Source organism: Ambystoma mexicanum, chromosome 1q, assembly GCF_040938575.1.
Source record: "Ambystoma mexicanum isolate Mex_15411 chromosome 1q, UKY_AmexF1_1, whole genome shotgun sequence".
NCBI classification, from domain to species: Eukaryota; Metazoa; Chordata; class Amphibia; order Caudata; family Ambystomatidae; genus Ambystoma; species Ambystoma mexicanum.
The window spans coordinates 726,009,896-726,032,536 of record NC_090922.1 but is presented as its reverse complement, the minus strand read 5'-3'; the positions used below and the strand labels follow the sequence as shown (position 1 = coordinate 726,032,536).

The 22,641-nt window shown below is 43.2% G+C and overlaps 1 long non-coding RNA gene across 1 annotated transcript in view; it reads right to left on the bottom strand.

The window, feature by feature from the left end:
• LOC138521822 (uncharacterized) overlaps positions 1-22,300 on the bottom strand; it is a 145,367-nt gene extending 123,067 nt beyond the window's left edge. Inside the window, exons 1-2 of the long non-coding RNA XR_011283136.1 lie at positions 22,197-22,300; positions 10,600-10,859 (exon numbers count right to left, since the gene is read on the bottom strand). This is a non-coding gene — a long non-coding RNA (uncharacterized lncRNA). The remainder of the gene's footprint in view (positions 1-10,599; positions 10,860-22,196) is intronic.
• Positions 22,301-22,641: the final 341 nt, after the last annotated feature.

Genomic DNA, 22,641 nt, shown 5'->3' with positions numbered 1-22,641 from the left:
AAACTGCTAGCCAGGCCTCCCTCCAACTTCATTCTGAACGCTTGGCAAAGACTTAACCGCAAACTACTCTGAATTGTGTGATCCTCTTCAAAGACTTTGGTCCATTGACTTTGGCCCAGGCCTCTTGATTTGATGTCCTCACCGTAGTGGCCATTTCTAGATTGATCTGCTTACTTATTGGTGCTGCTCAACTTTTGTCTAACCTTGTCTTTCCCTCCCTTTTAAATTGCTGGAGTGCCATTTTGCTCACACTTCATTTTGAGATTAACTTCTCCAGAATCTATTGGGTGGTGTGTAGTATATTAAGAGTGTGATTTTTCTACTGCTTTACTTTGGTGTATTGTTTTACAACTGGTGTGTAAATAAATGTATATTCTTTTACTCACAAACCTTGAGTAACTATTAGTACTGCTCACTTGAGATAAGTCAGGCTGCTCAGCCATCACTACCACTTTACTGTGTAATACAGGCTGGTACCAAAGGTGAATTTGTACTGTCACATGTAGTCTTAATTGTGTGTGGTGTTCCCAAAGGGTACTGCATATGACTCTGCCTAAAACCGGGAGGCAGTGCAGGTATGCAGCTGGTGGGGATGGAGACCTGGGCCAGAGAACAGAGGGTAGCAGGGTGACCAGTGCAGTTTTAGTCAAGAGTTCAGCAGGGGTTTTGGGGGCATGGCCAGCGGGCGTACAATGAAGACGTGATCCTTCATCGCTCCCGTGCCGCCAGTCAAATCCTGCACGCATCCTACTTAATAAAGGATTGTGAGAAGATATGAAACACTTCAGCGGCGTATGAAATTCTACTGCACCAGTTCATGTCACAGCAGACGGAAAACGGTGCAGGGTTCCGAGGATACGGCTGTCGGAAGACAGAGACAGTGAATCAAATGAGGCACCTGAAATGGCCACCGAGGACAAGCAATAGGTGGAGAGCGCGGCACATCTGCGAGGAGGCCAGCCTGAGAGGGAGGGCCGCACCAACGGCGGGATAGTGAAGGGTGGATCGCGCGCAGCCTCCAACCTGGTGGCAGCAGAGAGACCGTATGGTCGATCGGGGCCAACCGACGCTGGGCACTAAGAGAAGGGTGAGGTCAACCGAAGCATTTTCAACAGCCCAACACAACAAACTCCAATATCATGTGCACACGAGCCAGAGTGGCCAATTAGTGATGCCCAGAGAAGCGCAAGACAAGACTCATTAGCAGCCCAAAGAAATCAAAGTGCGCCAGAGAGACAGCACACAGAAGCGTTTGATGTTGCCCTAAACAAACTGACACAACTCACAGCGAAAGCAACAAAACAGCAACCGAGGCTGCCATCCCCCTGGAGTGGTGTACACGAAAGAACCCCACGTCCATCAAAGACCCAATACCAGTGCTCAACTCGTGAATTGGATACCCCTCTGTAACCTGCTGCCGCAAGCAACCAACCAACATACTCGCTCCACAGCAAAAAGAAGGAATTGCACCGCATCTGTGAACAAGTAAGACGACCACAGCAGACGAAGCACACAAATGTGCATGATCACAACAGATACAACTGCACATGGAGCCCTGCAGCCGGTGGTCACTCCTGTCAAAAGCCGGAAGTAGTGTAACAGGGACTCATCTCATACAGCCCCACAGGACTACCATCCACGGGGCGCCACGATCCAGTGAATATCACTCCCAAATTTATGGAAAACACTTGCTAATCCGCTTTGTCACCACCCCCCCTCCACGAAACGAATGAATCTCCAATGCCATTATGAAGAATAGGCAAAATGGGGAAAGACAAACACAGGAAAACCCCCACACAAAGCAGAATAGAACAATACACGACCACACCGCTGTCTCGCTCCCCGGAGCCATCGGCATCAACAGAACCAGAGTGCATGGAGGATGACATCTCCCTCAGGGACGTGTTGAGTGCCATTGCCAGGTCCAGAACATCAATGGAGAAAAAGATGGACAGTATTGGCGCCGATGTGTTTCTATTGAGACACGACCTACAAAAACTAACCTCACGCACTGGGGATGCCGAAGCACGTATCTCGGAGACTGAAGACAACCTACGGGGGGGTCAATCGACACTTGTATGGCATTCTAGAATGCATTAAAATCCTGGAAACAAGAGTGGATGAGAGTGAGGGCAGATCCAGACGCAATAACATCTGCATACTTGGCCTCCCTGAGAAGGCAGAAGGGGCAAGCATGGAACTATTCCTTGAAGAGTGGCTCACAAGAACATTTGATGCAGAATCCTTTTCCAGGTTCTTTTCCATCGAGCGGGCGCACCGCATCCCAACTGGTAAAGTTGCGCCAGGTGCACCACCGCGCACAGTCATCGCAAGATTCCTAAACTACAGGGATAGAGACGCCCTGCTACAGATGGCAAGATCGAAAGGGGCTGCCACATACAATGGATCTAAAATAGCTTTCTTCCCTGACTTCACCAGGGAGGTGCAAAAAGTGTGCCAATCCTTTGATCCACTCAAAAAATGCCTGCAATCAATAGGAGCTAAATACGGCCTAATTTTCCCTGCCCAACTCAAAATATACCACAAGGGCATGACGGTGCATTTCACAAACCCTAAAGAAGCGTGGAACTAGGCTGAAAGACATATAGAAGGTGATTGGAGCACCAGGGGGAAAAAGAAGGGAGGTGAGCGCAACAGACCACTCCCAGAGCGAACACCAGACATAGGCCCCCAACAACAATAACAACAAGGAATGCCGCAACAAGGAAATGAATAATAAGGAACAGTAACACTCAAACTAACGTAACTGCCACACGCAAAATACAAAGGAGCCCCTGCTCCACACTGAAACATGAATCACAAAGCATGTAATGGATGGCGGCCAACCTAGAAGCCGCCCCCCCGACAAGGGAACAAACTCATAGCATCAAACGAGGATGCTAAACTGCCTAGCTCCAGAGGTTACGCGCAAACTCCGAAGCCTGGCTAGCATGGAGCGGGCATATGCGATTTGAAGTTTAACTGTTCACGAGTTTATGATGGGACGACAGATGCTTCAGTTGGGGTTGGAGTATAGGGAGGGGATAGCTGGGGGAAAATTTTGTATTCAATTTTCAGCATACAGTGGCACTGCGAGTGCGACGAACAAGATGAAATCCAAGGTATATCACACCTTAATAACCATGAAACACTCACGTCCTGTGAGACACACCCGTAAAGGAAACATCCAGACACCCGATGGCACCTGACACTGGCTCAACCAATGAACATCTAATGCTTATGACATGGAATGTGAATGGGCTAGGGTCCAGCATTAAAAGAAGACTAGTGTTGCAATATATAAACCGGCATTCACCAGATATAGTTCTTGCTGGAACGATGTGTAACCTCTTCAAAAGATCCAACTACCTCACAGCAATACATGCAGGCTTCTCCATGGGGACAAGAGGGGTACTAATATTAATTCACAAAAGACTTCCACTGGAGATCTCACACATAACGCAGGACAGAGGTGGACGATATGTACAAATACATGCAACGCTATGGAACCAAACCCTAGTGATTATGGCAACATACTCCCCACCGTCTCTTCTAAATGCTCTGCTAGCCCATATTAGCCCCATCCTCTCCGCAAATACGGCTAACACCTGGGTGATAGGCAGGGACTTCAATGAAGTCATGGATAACACCCTAGACCGCACACACATGAGAGGGAGAAACCCCGCCACCAACACCAAACTGGCCACCTTTGCATCTGCACTGGGGTTGCGAGATGCTTGGCGGGATTTGCACAGTGACATGCGCGAATATTCCTTCCATTCAGGCGTGCATGCCTCGATGTCTAAAATAGACTACTTCTTCCTACCAAGCCAGAATATTCATAAAGCACGTAGCATGTCCCTCTTTCCTCGGGGAGTATCTGATCACTCCCCATTGTTACTTGAGCTTGAAACGGAGAGACCACATCCTTCTTCCACTTGGCGGTTTAACTCCTATTTCCTGGGGTTCCGTACCTACAGGAAAGGATAGAAGCAGCCACCTCCAACTATTTCGAACTCAATACAGACTCGGTCGATGACCCTGGAACACTATGGGAGGCTTACAAGCCAGTCTTGCGGGGCGAAATACTCTTGTGGACAACAGCCAGAAAAAAGGCCCAGCGTGAACAGATTGTAGAAGCTGAGAAGGAAGTTAGGATCAAAGAATCAGAACACATTACTAGCGACACTCCCCAAACAATCAGAGCTCTAATACTAGCACAGAAGAGGCTGCATAATCTGGCCCTGGACTGTGCCAAAAAAGCACACAGTGCCATAAAGGCACGCCTATATGAAACTGGGGAAAAAGCTGGCAAACTGCTTGCATGGCTGGAAAAACGAGATGAAGGTCACCAGCAAGTGAAAAACATTAAAAATATGAGTGCAGAAACAGTCTCCTCTGATGGAGAGATAGCAGAATGTTTTGCTAACTTCTGCGATGAGCTATATAAACCTCCCAGTAGCACAGCGGACAGTACCATACTAGATGGAACCGATCTTCCAACACTCACCACAGAACAGATCACTATATTAGGTAATAAAATAACATTACCCAACTTCAAACAGGCAAAACCCCAGGCCCTAATGGCTTCCCACTTGACATCTGAAAAAAAAATAAAGCATCTAGATATATTTACCCACCTACTTAACATGTTCGAACACTCCCTAGAAGTGGGTACACTCCCACTGGACCTACCCAAGGCCACAATAATAGTGATTCCAAAAAAAGGCAAACCCCCAGATGAATGTAGCTCCTATAGGCCCATATCCCTAATTAACAGCAAAGCCAAAATACTAGCCAAAGTACAAGCTACAAGACTCCAAACGGTTATCACAGCACTGATTCATCCGCACCAATGCAGCTTTATGCCTCAGAGATCCACGAGGATGAATATCCGCAGGCTGCATTTAGCACTAGAAAGAGCACCCGCCATACAACAATCATTGGCGTTGCTGGCCATAGACTTTGAAAAAGCCTTTGACTCGGTCCATTGGGAAGCTCTGTGGACAATTATGAGGAAAATGAATTTTGGAGAACAATTCATGAAATGGGTCCGGCTTCTATACAACACCCGAAAGCAGAGGTGAGGGTGAACGGATGGTCCTCTCGTAACATTCAACTAGTGAAAGGTACTAGGCAAGGGGGCCCGCTATCGGCAATGCTGTTCGCACTGATCATTGAACCATTAGCCGTTGTCCTGCGGAACACAGCGACATGGTCTGGTTTCCGTTGGAACTCAGTATGGGAAGATAAGGTATCCCTCTATGCAGATGATCTCCTGGTATATCTAGGCGACCCAGCAATTTCCTGCCCTATAGTTACTGAAATACTGATAAACTACAGGGCCTTCAGCGGCCTCAGAGTGAATTGGTCTAAATCAGTGCTTTTTCCAGTCAAAGGAATAGACTGCATACCACCACAAGGCTCCCCATGCGAAATCAAACTCAACCAATTTCGATATCTAGGCATCCTGATTGCAAACAGGCTGGACGGCTACGTGACCCAAAACCTACAACCATTAGTTAAAAAACTTGCACAAGATGTGGCCCACTGGGAAGCACTGCCATTAACATTACTAGGCAGAACAGCGCTCTTCAAAATGCTTGCCCTACCTCGTTTGTTATACATTCTACAAAATGCCCCCCTTTACGTCCCCACAACGGAGTTTCGCAAAATAGACAGAATAATACGAAAATTACTATGGGGAGGGAAACACCCAAGGATAGCTCTCAAGACCCTCCAACATTAGGGTGGGAGGGGGGAATAGGGCTCCCAAATATCCAAACCTACTACTGGGCGACCCAGATGGCGACGGTAAATAACATACTACATGGTAACCCCCGAACTTCCACACATACAGGCTGAAATAGCAGCAAGGCACGGCATGTCACCGATTGAAAGCCTCTACAACACGAAGGGTCACCCCCCCCGAATGCATGATAATAGCGCACACAGTCCAAATCTGGATAGAAACACACAGGAATATCAGGTGGGAAAATAAAATCACCCCAGTGCAGCCCCTCTGGAATAATGCCCACCTCATGGAACTTAGTAGACTCCCTAAATGGCCAAACTGGGAAACAGCCGGTATATGGACCATTCAGCAAATGTTTGCAAATAACCAAATTATACCGTTTGCCGAGATCTCGGCCACATACAGTCTTCATTACCAGCAAAAATGACCACTATGGCCACTACATCACGCACTCACCAAACAAAGGGCCAAATTGGTGGACATGCCGGAATGCACACCCATAGAGAGGAACGTAGTCATAGATAGCGTGAAAAGCAAGGTTGCATCCACCATGTACAACGCAATCTCCTCCTTTGCCAAGAAAGAAATGCCTAGCCTAAAGGTGAAATGTGAAAGGGATGTGGGCCCGATACTTCCTGAGGAATGGATCTCAACCCTGATGAATCCCAGCAATATCTGCCAGAATCTGGCTTGTCCAGCTGAAAATACTACATAGAATATATTATCCCCGAGTAGCACTATGCAACTGGGGTAAAACAACCATTCCCAAATGCCTATGTTGGAAACAGGAGGAAGGAACCTTTTACCACATCCTATGGCAATTCATACAAATACAACCCTTTTGGCTAAAATGTAGTGAAAGGCTCTTGAGGGTCAAGGGCGACCAATCCCAAACAAACCCAAACTCCTTCTCCTAGAAATCGAAGAGGATGGAGAAATGACTCGCTTTGAAAAACTTCTACTCTCAACGTCCACAGGGATCGTCAAAAGGAATATCGCGCAACTGTGGGGTTCAGAGATCACTCCCCACTATGACCAATGGATATAGGATGTAGATGCCGGCATTCTAATGGAGCGCCGAGTCTATCAGGCAAGAGGCTGCCCAGGCAAGGCAGACAAAATATGGGGAAAGTGGGAACAAACTATGTAAAGAATGCATAGACTGAACCAACTGACCCTTTTGCATAACCTTGCCAATACCTCAACGAGTCGAATCATGACCTGTCATAACTCAAACAGAACAAGCGTACCCAATATATATATATACAGTGTCTGATCGTACTCCACCATCTGTATGCAAAGTTTTTATGTTTGTGTAATGTATGTCATTGAATATTAGTATTAAAACTCAATAAAATGTGTTATTATAAAAATAGTTCAGCAGGGGAGAGGAGGAGAGAAAGCAGAAGGAAAGAAGGTCTTGAGGTGCTTCTGGAACCGGAGATGGTTCTCCTTAAGTGTAAGGGGGACAAAGAGGCTAATCCGGAGGGAGGCCCCAGCCAAAGAATGAGATCTACTACCAACTTGTTGCTTCAAGAAGCAAATTACTATTTACTTTTTACTGTGTTTTCCACAGCACCTTTAGTGCAGTGACACAGGGTTGTCTTTGTCAGACTTCCCACTTCAAACTCCATTTTCGGGGACTGACTTCTGTCTCCCAGAACATGTGGGCATGGTGGAATACATGCCATCATCTGCATCCCTTGACATGGGGTATTGTGTCACTCAGGGTAACACTGCTCCTGGTTTCAATTGTATTCTAATTGCCCCTATGCTCTTCAATAATCCCACATCGTGGGGGTTACTAGTCCATAGGTGATTGGGTACTTTCTCCATATCCTAAAGTAAGTGTGATGGTACTGCCTTAGCAATGAGCATAGATTGAGATACTTCTCTGTGTGTTATCATTATCTGAAATGGTATGCAAATTGCAATCACCATTTCTCCCACATCATCAGCATCTGTTCATTAGACAATCCTCTAAGTGGCTGGCTTGTGTTTATGCATACAACTGTGTGCCATTTCTCCCCTTGTTAGTACAAGACAGAAAAACGTTGTCTTTTTTTTTTATATTACCGCTTCTAAATTTAAGGTAATAATGGTGCCTGATGCCTTCACCTGAGTATCAGCTGTTACGGAGAAATCTCCAAAATGGCTAATTTCCCTTACCTACTGAGTCCCTCAGCAGCTTTGCTGGATTACTAGGATTTTTTTTTTCATCTGGTAAGAGTGTGAGCCTTTTTCCCACTCTAACTAACTTGTTGGTGCTGCTCAACTTCTGTCTAACTTTGTCTTTCCCTCCCTTTGAAATTACTAGAGTGCCATTTTGCTCACACTTCATTATGAGCCTAACTTGTCCAGAATCTATTGGGTGCAGTGTAGTGTATTAGAAACATGATTTTTCAACAGCTTGATAATAGTGAAATGTGTTATAACTGATGTGTAAATAAATGTATATTCTTTTACTCAGAAACTTTGAGTCAGTGTTTGTTTGAATCACAGTAATTGCTGTCCTTTGTGTAACTATTGATACTGCTCCCTTTACTCTTGAGATAAGTGTGGCTGCTCAGCCATCGCTACCACTTTACTGTGCAGTACAGGCTTGTACCAAAGGTGAATTTGTAGTCCTAATTCTGTGTGGTGTTCCCAAAGGGTACTGCATATTATTCTGCCTAACAACAATTGATTGGAAACAAATCTCAGCGGGTATGAGGAGTGTCTTATCCTTCATCCCCGGTACCCATCGTAGCAGAACCGTTACCCCATAGAGAAACACATCTGGTTTAAAGGCATTCCTCGTATATTGCTTGCGTTATTGCTGCAGCCCTTGCATGGTGTCCGCCTGGTGTGGAGCACACTATACCTTCCTCTGTGAATAAAATAGCCATGATCAGTTTACTCAGGAGATCCTGCCCAGAAGATTAACTTGGGTATATTTTAAATATAATATGGGTGCTGACAATTATTGCATACCTACAGTGATGGGTAACTCTTAATTAAAGGAACAGCTACAATTGCCCCAGTGAATCCATGCATGTCCATTATTTTATCTGACAAGTGAAACCTTCCTGCCCTAATACAACACTTTGTAACTCCTGTGTCAACCATAAACATGAATGTTCAATCTCTTATCTTCACTCCTACATAGGGTTCCTCTTCGATTTGGCAGTGACAGACATAACTGGGCATGTCAGAGCTCTCTCTAGGCTGTCCTATTGGGGATAAGCATGCATGCCGGGAAGTGGAAATGGAGGGTCCCCTAAAATCCTAGCTCCGGTGTAATGCATTACTCTGCCTTGTAGGTCTGTATAGGGGCCTGAGTAGAAGGCTGCTGGATGTATATATGTGTGTTATTTGGCTCTGGGTACTGAATTGGTTGTGGCTGCGGTGGGCTTTGGGCGTGCATGGTATCTGGGGCATACAAGAGTACTGAGGGCTGCATTTGAGATATCGGATGATAGGTGGGCATGAACACTGGACTGCTGGGTTATTTGTGGCGATTGCAAGAAAAAGGTGGTTTGCTTCTGCATTCTTGTGCACAATGTCGTATCCTCCTACAAGGCCAACACAGCCCTACAAACCTGGGCCTCATTCCTCTGGATCCACCCCCTGTGCCTCTCTGAAAACCTCACATCTCCCTTCAGTCATCTGCATGCCCCTCAACCCATCCCTGTGTTGGTCTCGGGTCAAGCTGCCCATCTGTGGTGCTATTAATCGTTGCTCCTCCCACGCTTAATGTAGCCAATCTCTTCTGGACTAGTTTTGCTTCTGCTTTTTGTGCTTGCTCCACAATCTCTTTCCCCATCCCTTGTCTCCTTCTACAATGATACATGTGTGCCTGTGTTTCAATCCATCCATTCTCTTCAATACCAACCACCTATCCAAATCATGTTATAAGTCCTTGGGAAGACCCTTGCATAGCATTTGATACAATGTAACTATGTTCTTGGCCCATGATTCCTCTGTCTCTGTTCCACAATTACTCTGCTGTCTCTTTTCCACAATTACTCTGCCTAGTCCTTAACTTTTTCCCTTTTCAAGTGGTTGCCTAATATATATATATATATATATATATATATATATATATATATATATATATATATATATATATATATATATATATATATATATGTGTGTTCTAATATAGCCAATATTGACAATGTCTGCCTTCTGTCCCCTGAGCCCACTGGAGTACCCATACTCATTCTCAATCACAACCTTATTTAATACAAAAAATTCACCGACCACTGATCCAGCCGTGTCTTACCTGAAAACCCACAAAACTTCAATGAAACAGGTCCACACTCCCATAACGAAACTTCAACACCCCAGGCACCTTGACACACATATTCTAATGTAATAACCACAAAAACCCTATACACACAACAGGCTACTACTGCTCCACACCACACCCTCCTATATACTCTACCATTAAATAAATCATCACATAAAATACAATTTTTTACACAATGGTGTAGACCCTTTCTCTGTCTCCTTCTCTCACGATGCTGGAACTCAACCCTCCTCATGCCTATTTCACTCTAGGACTAAGGGATCTGGGTCCTTTCTCTATAGGACTGTCATTTTAACCACAGCATTGTATTTCCACATTCTAAGAGGAGATACCCCACATCTATTCTTCATCTCTACTACTACTTATGATGTCATCTTTACCCTTGGTAAACGTATAACATATGATGACATATAATTAAAAACGACTCATATAACATCACAATGTTATCTTCTTCCTCTTGGAAGGCTTCCCCTTCCCATTCTTCACCTCCTCAAACTCACATAAACAAGCCTACTAACACCCCTTGTTTTTCTCATAAGAGTGCACTCACGTTCTAGGCATCCTACCAAGTTCCTCCGATGTGGTGTCCCTCTTCATGTGCCTGTACACCTGTGTGCAGCATCCCGCTCCAGACTTCACGCAGGCTCTCTGGAAACCACTGCCCCTGCCGACCTCCTCTTGGTGAGCACACGGACTCGTCACTGCAGATGGGCCCCGCGACACAGGATGTGTGGCATGGTAGCCTCCAAGCTCTCAGGGGATCTGAAAATCATGTCAGGGTCCCCAAATGTTGTATCGGAGACCCAAAAGCTGATGAATAAAAAAGAATCCAAGTGGTAAATAAGGAGTGCACACTATTCAAGTTGTATTACATCACAAAAAAAAACGTCTGGGTGCGTCATTCAGCACTGCAAAACCGAAAACTGAAATCTCCATTGACACGCCCATGTCAGTTGCAAGTTTTATAACAGAAAACCACAAAATCTACATTTACAACATTTATCAAATGCAAGTCAAACCTGCATATCCAATTGGCTAGCTCCTATACACAATTCTAAACATCCCCTATATTTTACTACCCAATTGATTGATGACCTATTTTTGATGACATAAATGCAACCCACTGTGAATGACCTAATTATGCAGTCAGCAGAACATACTACATTCTAAGTGGTCAATAATATTCAGGTAACTTGTTGCAACAATGTATTGTTCTTATTGGCCAAAGAAAACTTGAGATCACTGGTGATGTGCATGCTTCCGGAAACTCTACCAAAAACGCAACTGATGTGAAAAGTGAAATCAATACCATGTGATAACAAAATGGGCACAATGCTGCCTTCTCATGTGACCAGGCAACAGGGCAATTCCAAATGACTCCTTGAAATTGCAGCTGTATTCTTTGGCAACACCTCTTGCGACTCCCAACTTGAGACATGTTGCTTTCCTTATGCTCATCCTTCCCTGTCTCTCTTGGGAAGCAAGTGCCTTTATAAAAAAACACAGCCAAGTCACTGCTCTTGGGGATTTATTTCTTGTATTTATTTGCTCCATTTAGCTTGACACCATTGTTCCAATGAACCTGTCATTTCTCAATTGCGGGGCAGTATATCCTCAACCAAGCTCAATATTCTGGCAATATCTCAAGATCATGATTTGTTCTCACCAGACTACCCTTCACACCATCTGCACTCATCTAATCTTCACTAGATAAAGCATTCTGTTCCTAACTTATTTAGACTGCTTGGCTTTACAACATTAACTACTATCTGTGCAGTGCTCCCTCTCCCTCCAGGGACCTTGGCTTTCCAAACACAAACTGGGGAGAAGCAAGCACAAAATGTAAGTAAATGGACAAACAAATGCTCCAAGATGCAGCCTAATATTCTAAATAACAAACGTTACAACCTTTAACAGGGCTTAGTCCAAGACGGCAGAACTCTTGCTAACACATCCGTCAGCCCTTATGTCACTAAACATCAACATCTATCCTACTAAATATCACCTGAGCCACCCTTTAAACACCATATTCTAAATTATCCTAAATGTAAACACAACACCATGTAGTGCACTAGCACTAGCTACAAAGCCCTTAACTAGTGTAATTCTCACTTCACCAGGTTATATAGTAATACACATGAAGGAAACCCAAACCAATTTGATTCACTAGTTAATGGGGGAGCATATTATATCTGATAATACCACGCAAGGCAGAGCCAATCAGGTTGCTCGGATCGCAGGCTAAATCCCACGATCAAAGCCTGCATTCCAAGCAATCTGATGACCGTTTCCCCACCTCACCATCTTCCTCTCACAATTCCATCCCTTTCCTTCAGGTCTCTTGTCCCTTCTCACCCCTAACCCCAGTTAACAACCACTGCCACTGCTGCCACTCCGTGTCCGGCCACCATGGAAATTGAAGAGGGGCTCTGCATTTAGCCCCGCCTTACAGGTCACCAGCGACCATCTTAAGTAAGTATTTTGTTGGAGTTAATGGGATGCCACGAGAGTTCTCCTTCATTCAAACAAAATACAGTGCTGTTAGCACCATGGGTTTCCGGATTGAAAAACCAGAGTGCTAATAGCGATAACATCCAATCTGGCCCACTGGTTTGGGTGGTAATGGTGCCGGGGCCATTGTTGATACCCATGCTGTGCTTGGGGTCATTAACTTCGGCCCTGGTCATTAGCATTCCCAACTGTCTTGCCGGATTGGGCATTATAGCTATATTCAAGCCTCAACAATTTGTTTTCATGTGAATTAAATTTTGATGGCTATTTATAAACACACATTCAAATGAAACCAACAATCTGATTGTATACTGGCTGATCTTTTTAGAAGACGTTGGGTAATTTGGGCCCTGATTGCTGACAGGGGAAGTTCCACACATCCTGGAAACATGGTGTTGTATTTCCTCCCTTTAAAGAAAGGTTCAAGGCAGGGCCCAGGTGCCTATCGTCATATTTCTCTACTTGCCTCACAATTTAAGATTTTTATTAGAGCCATTCTGGCAAAAACACAATCTTGGGTCGAAGAAGAGAATATTCTCTTTAACATACAAGTGAGATTCCTTGAAGGTTCTGGCATGAATAACCATGCTCTACATTTGTACCTTATTTTACCAAGAGAATTGAACATAAAAAGGCAAATTATTCATGTTTTTAAGCACACTATTCGTGAAAGGTAATGTAACAAAAATATGACACAACTTCAAAGATCTGAATTGTCATACTGTTTTACCATTTACAGTGGGTTCAGGAAGGGTTTTGTACTCATACCACTGCTTTTCTCATTGTACATCAATGCCCTGTGTGAAAGTCTAATTACTAGCAGTGCAGTACAGTGCTTGATTAAAGTTTTATCGGAATTTAATTGAAACGTTGATCTGTATGTGAATGGAGCAAAATCAGTTGTAATGTTCTGTCAAATGGGGAATAAGATGATTAAATTACCAACTTTTACAGTGGATCATAACGTAATCGTGGGTACCTCAAATTTTGATTAACTGTGTATTTTATTTTCGACTAAATTTAACAGTACCTCACACATAGAAAAACACTTCCGAACATTTCTCAGCCCTTTGGAGATATATCAAGATTTGAGAACGTGTATAAGGATTATCCATTAGAAATAATGTTACAGATGTATGCAGTGAAGGGAAAGGTGTTAGCAAAAAATGTTGCCAGATTTTGGGCATAGTCTAAGATTTCCACAATACACATCCACACAAACAATGAAAAAAATATGCTTGCAATGCCAAGTTCTACCTAAACCTTCACAGAACATAGTGAACTTGAGATGCCATTCCTTGAAGGCAAATTATTAATTGTGCTGGTATTATTGTGGTTAAGAATTTGGGCAAACAAAAGCCAAGCCTGACCTGACAAATATTAAAGGTCATATCGTTTTCTGCTAGTAAATCATCCATCCCATGGCAAACAGGTGTATATTAAATTAATACCTTCAACTATTTTAATAATTAAGAGAACTGTGAGGGTTTGTCCCTACAAATGATTGAAAGCAAATTCATGTACTTTTTGGTAAGAACATGGGAGAAACGGGAACTCATGAAAGTGACTAAAGGTTTCAACAAACATTTAGGGCCTGATTCATGGACGTGGTTTATAATGGCACAATCCCATAGGAAAATGTTCCATGAATCAGGCCGTTAGTAACTTGTAACATACAGGAATACTTGCTCTGGAGTAAATATCAATAGGATTATTCATCACCTGAGCAAGATGTGTGAACATTTAAGAGCAGTTCCAGCCAAATTTCACACTAAACAACATTATGTGTTTGCTATTTACTGCTCTGATAGAGAACTTTCCCTTTTTTATGCTTCATACTGCTCAGTTAAAAAAAACACTTGAGTATTTGATGTATTTTTATATATTTAAATGGATATGGACAATTTTCTTCTGAAATAAATGATTGATTGAATATGTTTAGGGGGAATAATTGGCAGTATGCTCAACATACACCAAATGTGTAAAGACACTGCAACTACTGTATGGCTGGATTAGTAGCAGGGTTATAGCGTGGGACTATCAATATCTCTTGGTGAACCAATCCTATTTGGCACAATAGAATCATTCAAGAGTGTATGGATGCATGGTCTTGGCCCGATGACCCCCCAAAAACTCTTCATCTCGTCCTCACCAGATCACCATGTTTTTGATTGTATGGAACTTCTTCTTCTGCCCCTCCCATTGCCTCAGTTCAAATTTGTCATTTGTACCTCTTCAATACTTTCCACATGCTCATTCCACCACCATGCTACCCTGTCTTAGTTTCAGGATTCACCCTTAACAATGCTATTCCCTTATGCCTCTCGAGGCTAGAAGTTGCCCACTTTATGACTACCTTCACTCTCTCATACCCACATACTATTCCTCATTTTCTCCCCTTTCATCCCCCTCTACCCCTCTACTTTCACCATACTCCACTGTCTAATCCCTCCCTCTTCTATCCAACTGCTGATGTGTTACTTCTCCTCTCTCCTCCTTTCACTATGTCTGACTGCATCTACAGCCTCTTCTTAATAAACTCCCACTTCAAACACCCACACATATCTGCCAGACAATAACAACATCCAGGTGTAGGAAATGATGGCCTTCTTAACTTGGAGCCCCTCAGTAGATGTTCTGTTCCTCAATGTGCCATTCTATATCTCACTAGCAAAAAGTGCCTGCACTTTGCACAGGTTCTATAGACACACACGATAACACTCTCATCAATTGTTGACAATGATGGCGCAGACATGGAGCAGAGGTGAGAATTGATGTGCTGCAGCATAATGGGACCTTCTGTGCACTCTCCCCACCTGTCACCTCACTATGGCACAGTGCAGGTTGATTCCTCTGACTACAAGTGCCTGCCGTGTACATGCACGCTGGTGCTTTTAAAACACTCTCTAGTTTTGGCCTTACTGATTTGCATATATTAATTTGCTCTACAGTGTCACACGGTTTTATTGAGAATGTTGTGCTTTTTAAGCATTATTGAATCTTGAAACATCTTGTGTGCTTTGTGATCTGTGGAAATCCTCTTGTAATCAGAGGTGCTCACAGTTTCACACTCCATTATTATCAGGATGTACACTCCATTACTGTGTTTCTCTTCTTGATTCTTCTAACTGCAAATGCATGTACGCTGGTGCTTTTAAAAAACTCAGTAGCTTTGTCCTTTCTGATTTACATATGTTAGTTTGTTCTACATTGTCACGTTGTGTTATTGAGAACACTGTACACTCTTGCCGCTCAACCTTAGACCACACCCAGCATCCTATTACACTATGCTATTAAGAAACACACCCTTTTCATCTCCTCTATTCCTACCCTTGACACCCTCGCATCCTCCACCTTGGACACCCTTTCTCAATTTGACCCCCACACTGGGACTCTACCTAGAAACCTATCATCCAGGGCATGCAGTCTTTTCCCCCTCTAGAACCCTCCCTCTATATTCACCAGGTCCCACCTACCTTACCCACTCTCTTTCATCCTTATTAAGGCCTGATCTGTCACCAAAAACAAACACATCATAATCGACTGTATCTCTGCTTAAAACCCTGACATCCTCTTTATCCCTAGAACCTGGTTCTCTGATGACTTCCAACCTGTCGAGCATGAGGCTTTCCCCAATGGCTGCTACTTGATCATGCACAATATATCCAGCAGGGCGGGGGTAGCCATCATTCACAAACTACACCTCACAGTCTTACACTCTGAGAAACAGCCTCTTTATGCTGACTGCAAATCATTTCTAGTGAAATTCCAATCACCCTCTCCCTCACCAACAGCTTAATACTCCTTCACAGACCTCTGGGCTGAAATATACACCCCTCAGACAAACTTGGAGACTCCTTAGTGGCCATCCAGATCTCTCACCCCTCCCTCACCATGTTAGGGGATTTCAACATCTGGCTTGATGCCCCTATCAACCCTATGACCCGTCCGCTTATCGACAACATGGAAGCCCTCAACATGACCCAACTGATATCAAGCCCCACTCACATATCAGGGCACACCCTTTACACAATATTCAGCTCTACAAATATAATCTGAAAACTCCCTCCCCATCCACTAATCTGGATGACCACACCGCCATCTGACTGCCAGCATGATCCCAGCTTGCTTCACCAGCTCCCACCCTTCCTCCTGTGTACCTGTTTGGAACAAGATCATTGTAAACCCTGACTTGGCTGACTCTGCTTTCGTCACTTCCCAACCTCCCTCTCCATGGAGGAATACCATCTATAAGTCATTTCAACCTATCGCTCCCTCATGCCCTCATCCCACACACCCCATATAGATAAGCCTCTCACCTACTAGGCCCTACTCCCAAGTTGTTCACACCCTCCCTTTAGTCTAACTCCAGGTCTCGAGGGCTGGATCCATCTTGGATTTTCAGGATCCGCATCATTAATATTCATGAGGTAAATGTGCATAGAATGATTCTAAATGTATGCACATTTTTGCCCAGGAATAATAATTAGGGATTTTTTGAAAACCTATCAGGTTTCCAACCCTCAATGCTTAGAGTTGGACATCCCTTAAACTTTGCATGGAGCATAAATGGCAGGCCCAACCAACCCCCAGAACAGAGAAACTCATGCCAAGCAGATCAGGGCCTACAGGACAGAAATTCTGAAAGCCAAAAAGTCCTTCTGTGGAAAACAAATCACCAATTCACCAACAACCATAACTCCAGCAGGGAAATTCTACAAGATTATCGCAGAATTCAAGGCCCTGCCTCTGCTCTACCTCCCACCACTCACTCCCAAGCACTCTGCAATGCCCTGTCAGATCACTATTACAACAACACTATTAAAAGACACCACACCATCGGCACCAAACTAGGAACCTTTGTTCTTGACTTATCTTCTCCTTCTCCTGACACTGTGCTTCCTACCCCTAAAGCCCCCCTTTTCTCCTCCTTCTCCGCTGTTACCTATCCAGAATTCCAGAAGCTACTAACGAGTAGCTGCCCCTGTCGATCCGCTGGAGACCTTTGTCTGCTCTCCCTACTAAAGAACATACTATCCTCAACCTGTGCTGGCAGCATCTCAAGATTAACGCCTTTTGGACATCAGGGATCTGCCCTCCAGCTTTCAAAATCTCTCACGTCAAACCCTTACTCAGAATGTCCTCCCTTGTACCCCTCCTACCATCCAACTACCACCCAATCTCAAACACCTGCTTCATTGCCAAACTCTTAGACCACACAGCATACTCCCAGCTCTGTCTCTACACAGAATCTACTTGCCTACTTGACCCTGCCCAATCTGGATTCAGACCCCTCCAAGGAACCTCGTTTCTATCTGGTATGACATGAAAAGAATGGCAGACTCAGAAGGCTGTGCTGCACTTATCCTCCTAGACCTGTTGGCATTGTTTGACGCTATCAACCACACCATCCTCACAGACAGTCTCCCCTCTGCAGGCATCACGGACTCTACTTTAAGTTGAGTCTCCTCTTTCCTCTTGAACCGCTCACAAATCACCCTCCTTCCCCCCTTCTATTCTCCCCCACCTGGTGTCCAATGGGTTCCCACATGGGGCCTCTTTTCCCTCGTCATCCTCTCAAATGACCTTACCTACTTCAACTATGCTATGCTATGATATGACATGAAAAGTGTTTCAATTTTCACCAGCTTTACAAGGCCCACAGCATCCAATTCAGTAAAGAACCTGGGATGCATCTTGGACTCGGAGCTAACACTCTCTCACCACATCATGCCATTTCTCGATCATTTCACTTCAACCTCTTTATCCTCAAACAAATGTTCCCTTATCTCCCCTACCCTCACAGAGTCAAAGCAATTTTGGCTATCATCTTGTCCCGCCTAGACTATGCCAATTCCATCGATCTGGGAAACACGGCCTATCAGCTTAGAAAGCTAAACAGACCCAAAACTCCACAGCTAGGCTCCTCATTGCCCTCTTCCCTAAAGAGCACATCACTCCTGCCCTCAGGGTGCTCCAATGTCTTCCTCTCGGCCGTCGGGCCACTTTCATGGACAAGTGCATTACCCATAGTGCCTTACACAATACAGGCCCTGAATTCCTCCAGCACAAATGTGCACGTTACCAACACATCAGAAACCTTAGCTCTGGCTCGGCACTGCTCCTTGTGATCCACCATTCAGTTTCACAAAAATAGGAGTATCCTTTTTCTCCGTACATGCTTCCACTCTTTGGAACTCCCTTCCACTCAGCATCTGTCACGTAGAGGATCACCACATCTTCAGGAAGGCACTCAAAACCTGTCTTTTCCCTCCTGCAACCTGATGAACCTTCCACCACCTCACACTTACTTCCATGACACGTAGGCCATGAAATGATTTGCTTTACAAGGATATCCCCAGAGCAAGGTAAAGAATAATTCGAAGCAGACCGGACAAATAGATTCCATGGCCACATTGAAAGCAGAGTAGCAACTGGGGCCCAAGCATATGTATTACGCACCACGTCATTGGACTCTAGCCACAGACAAGGCCACCCGTCCCTGCGCATTTGCATCCTTACAACAGTCTATATACAACGCACAACATCTCTGCCATCAGAATGCAGCTAAATCCCACAAAAATAAATGGGTCTAGCTGGACACGTACCAAGTCTCCTTCACTTGTGTACTCTCCTGACCACCTCACAGCACCCATCCACATTCCTGACCAACAAGAATAGCTAACTGGGGCACGGCCATCCCACCCAACTTCGATTCCGCCAAATGCAGACACACATTCTAACCTATCTGACAATTGTCCCATACCTTGGGCTTTGGACCCCAGAGGGCCTTGTCCCAACAAGTGCTCTGAGGACATAGCAATGGGATGAAGGCACTTTACAAATGGCAAACTAGTACTATTACTACTATTACTACCACTACTATGCCTTGAAGGACCATTTCCTGTTTTGCAAATTCCCTCGGATAAGAAGGAATGCTAAATATATCCAAGATTAGGAAGTTTCATACTCAAGATATTTTCTTCACTCAGGAATGAGGGATATTCGCAATAGTTATCTCTGATCGCAAGAAGAAGGAAAGATGAAACTGTAGAGTTCATCTGATGAAACCTCTCCACCAAACATGGCTAATTTAATTACATGCATCATCTCACCTAGTGGCTGTTCAAAATAAATGGTAACCAGTGATAATTTTACATTAATAAACACAGATATAATATTCAGGGGTGAATTAATAACGAAAACCATTATTATCAACAATTTCATCTGCAATGTAGTTAAATGTAATGTCATTTATCATTATAAATATATGTTTAATTTTAATTGTCCAATATGCTACAGTTATTATAATATATCAACTTTAAAAATTAATTTTAGTTCCCATTTGACAACACTGGAGGTTGTTTCACCTGGATACTCCCCTGTAGTTCCTTTCTTAGTCACTGGGGGCTTTAGCTTCTGTTTCTGTTTCCAGTTTCCAGCCTCAAACATTTTGAGTATTCGTTGTTTCTAGCGATGGCTTCAGGACAAAACAGTTGGATTTTTGTCACGCTTAAAGACAGTGGATCGATGAATTTTCCTTTGGATCTTTGCTTTTTTGGGTATTTTTTCACTTGTTTGGATGCGTTGGTTTTTGGATTCATCACTTTGGACTCTCGTTAGGCAAGACGGATGGATTTTTCACCAGCTCAAAGACTTTGGATCAATGATTTTTCCATTGTATCTTGGTTTTGTGGGATTTATTTTTTACTTTTTTGGATGTATTGGTTCCCAGATTCGTCGCTTTGGACACTTGTTTGGAACCATGTAATATTTTCTGGAAATGTTTCTACATAGTGTGTCTCATGGAATTCTTGTGTTTTCTTGTTATTCTTTGAGCCACTGTTTTTTTGGGATCATGGAGCTATTTTTTGTATATTTTCCAAGCTAACTTTGGTAAGTTTCTTTTTTTTTCTTCAAATATCAACTGTGCTTTCTGTAGTTTTAAACGTATTTGAACTGTCAACATATTTTACCGTTTTTTTTTGTATTTTAAGTTGAATCCTGAACATGTCAATTTGTCTGCCTTTCCATAGTTCGGCACACAATCCTTGAGCCTGTCTGCTGCATCCCTGTATTGCTTTTTTAGAAAAAGTTGTTTTCTTCTTTAAGATTTCTTGTACTATTTGGGTGAATTCACTGTACCCAAAATGACAGCAGAAGAAATTACTGAATGTCATTTGTTCGAAAATAACATTTGGTTTTCATTCCTGTGGCCATTTCGGATAACCCAATCCCACCTACCTATACCCAATCGGTAGCACACTCAGTTGCGTGCCGGTTAACTGCTGTGTCCCTGCACGGCAGTTCCAATCACGAAAGTGATTGGGAATAGGCATTGCAGGTTCCATTTAATTTCTTTTTACTTTCTGCTGTTGTACCACCCCTCTAAGGCGTTGTTGGTTTTCGGTGTACATTCTAAACTTGCCCTACAGTAGGTCCATATTATTTTTGTTTTGTTTAAATATAGCCCGACGTCTACTGCCACTTCTTGTTAATTGCCTCATCCAGTTACTGTCAAAGTGATATAGTAGTGGTTCTAAAATGTGCTTGTTTTTTGTATAATATTCACACTGGGTTATTCTCTCATGGTAATGTTCCACCTCATCTATCGGAACAAAGGCTAATGCGAATAATAACTTTATGCTGTTCTCAAATTCTGTGTCATTGGCATATTAACTTTTGAGGCCATTTGTTTTTAACTTTGCCAAATTGGCCCGGTAAAACTGAAGAAACAGCCTTGGATATTCGTTGCTAGCGATTTTTGCTTAATTGCCTTCAATGCCTGTATTTCGAAATCAGTAATAATCATTTCTGGCTTCATTGGAGTGACTGCACGCAAAATAAACTAGAAAAAAAATATGTGTACACATTGTACGATTGTATAGGCAGTAATGTGTAAATAAAATGTATTTTACTGCCATTTATTTCTCCGTGTAGGTTATACATTTGCATAAAAAGTGATGGGCATCCTTTAGATATTACTTCTGCCTGCCATGTTGTGGAGTTTTTTTAAGAAATCTATCCCTTCACGCGTGCCAAACACTAATATTCTCGCTTCACATTTACCATTGTCGTACAACAAAAATGGGTCGATATTGATTCTCAAATATCTCAAATATCTGTGTGGGAGGTGGATGAATTTCTTTCTGTTGCCATTTTTTAAAAATATTTTACAAATTCTGTGTTGCAGCAATTTAACATTTGACATCTGTCCTGCGATGTGAAATAGCATTTTTTGTCATAGTTCCTCCACTATAGTTCCACCTGCCGATTCACCCTCTGAAAGTGATTTCAATGCTGCAATTTTCTTTTTTATTTCTACTGTACTTTCTGAAGTATATTTTCACTTTCTTTTAATAAACGTCCTCTACAACCACGCAAATAATATTTTGTACATTTCCAGTTAATTTGGCTATTTCTCTGGTTCTTTCTTGAAAATATATCCCTTGTATACTAACTGCCTCTTTCCCTTCTGTGATAAAAACAAATTCCATTCCTTTCATCTCCATTTCACAATCTGTAATAAAAATGCCCCCAAATGGTATGAATTCCATAACTTACAATTCATTTACATTTATGTACTTGTTCTGTGCCAGCACTAATCCATTACTGTGTTTAAAATGCCTTTCTTACCTGCTTTGATTTCTTTTCAATTTCTCTTTTTGCCAAACCTCTTGTTTCCACGAGCATTCAGACGTTAATGGATTTTTACAGTTGACCCTGACATGTTCGAATCTTCAGAGGCACGAGAACATTTGCACACATGACTCAGGTTCTTTTCTCTTCATGGCTGACGTATTAGTGTTTTCATCACTGGCAACACTCTGAGAATTACGCTCTGAGAATTACACACTGTGATGTTACCACTTTTTTTTGTTTTTGTGATTTTAGGAACAATTAAATGACATATAACCAAATAATGGTACTATTCATTAGATACCACTCATCCATGTCACATTCAAAATAAATACAGAGGAACTCATATATTAAAGGGAACATGTTACATCACAGTAGACTAGTACATCTTGTGGAACTCATTTCATATAACAGGACTGATTTGTTGTGGAATGTGCTGAGT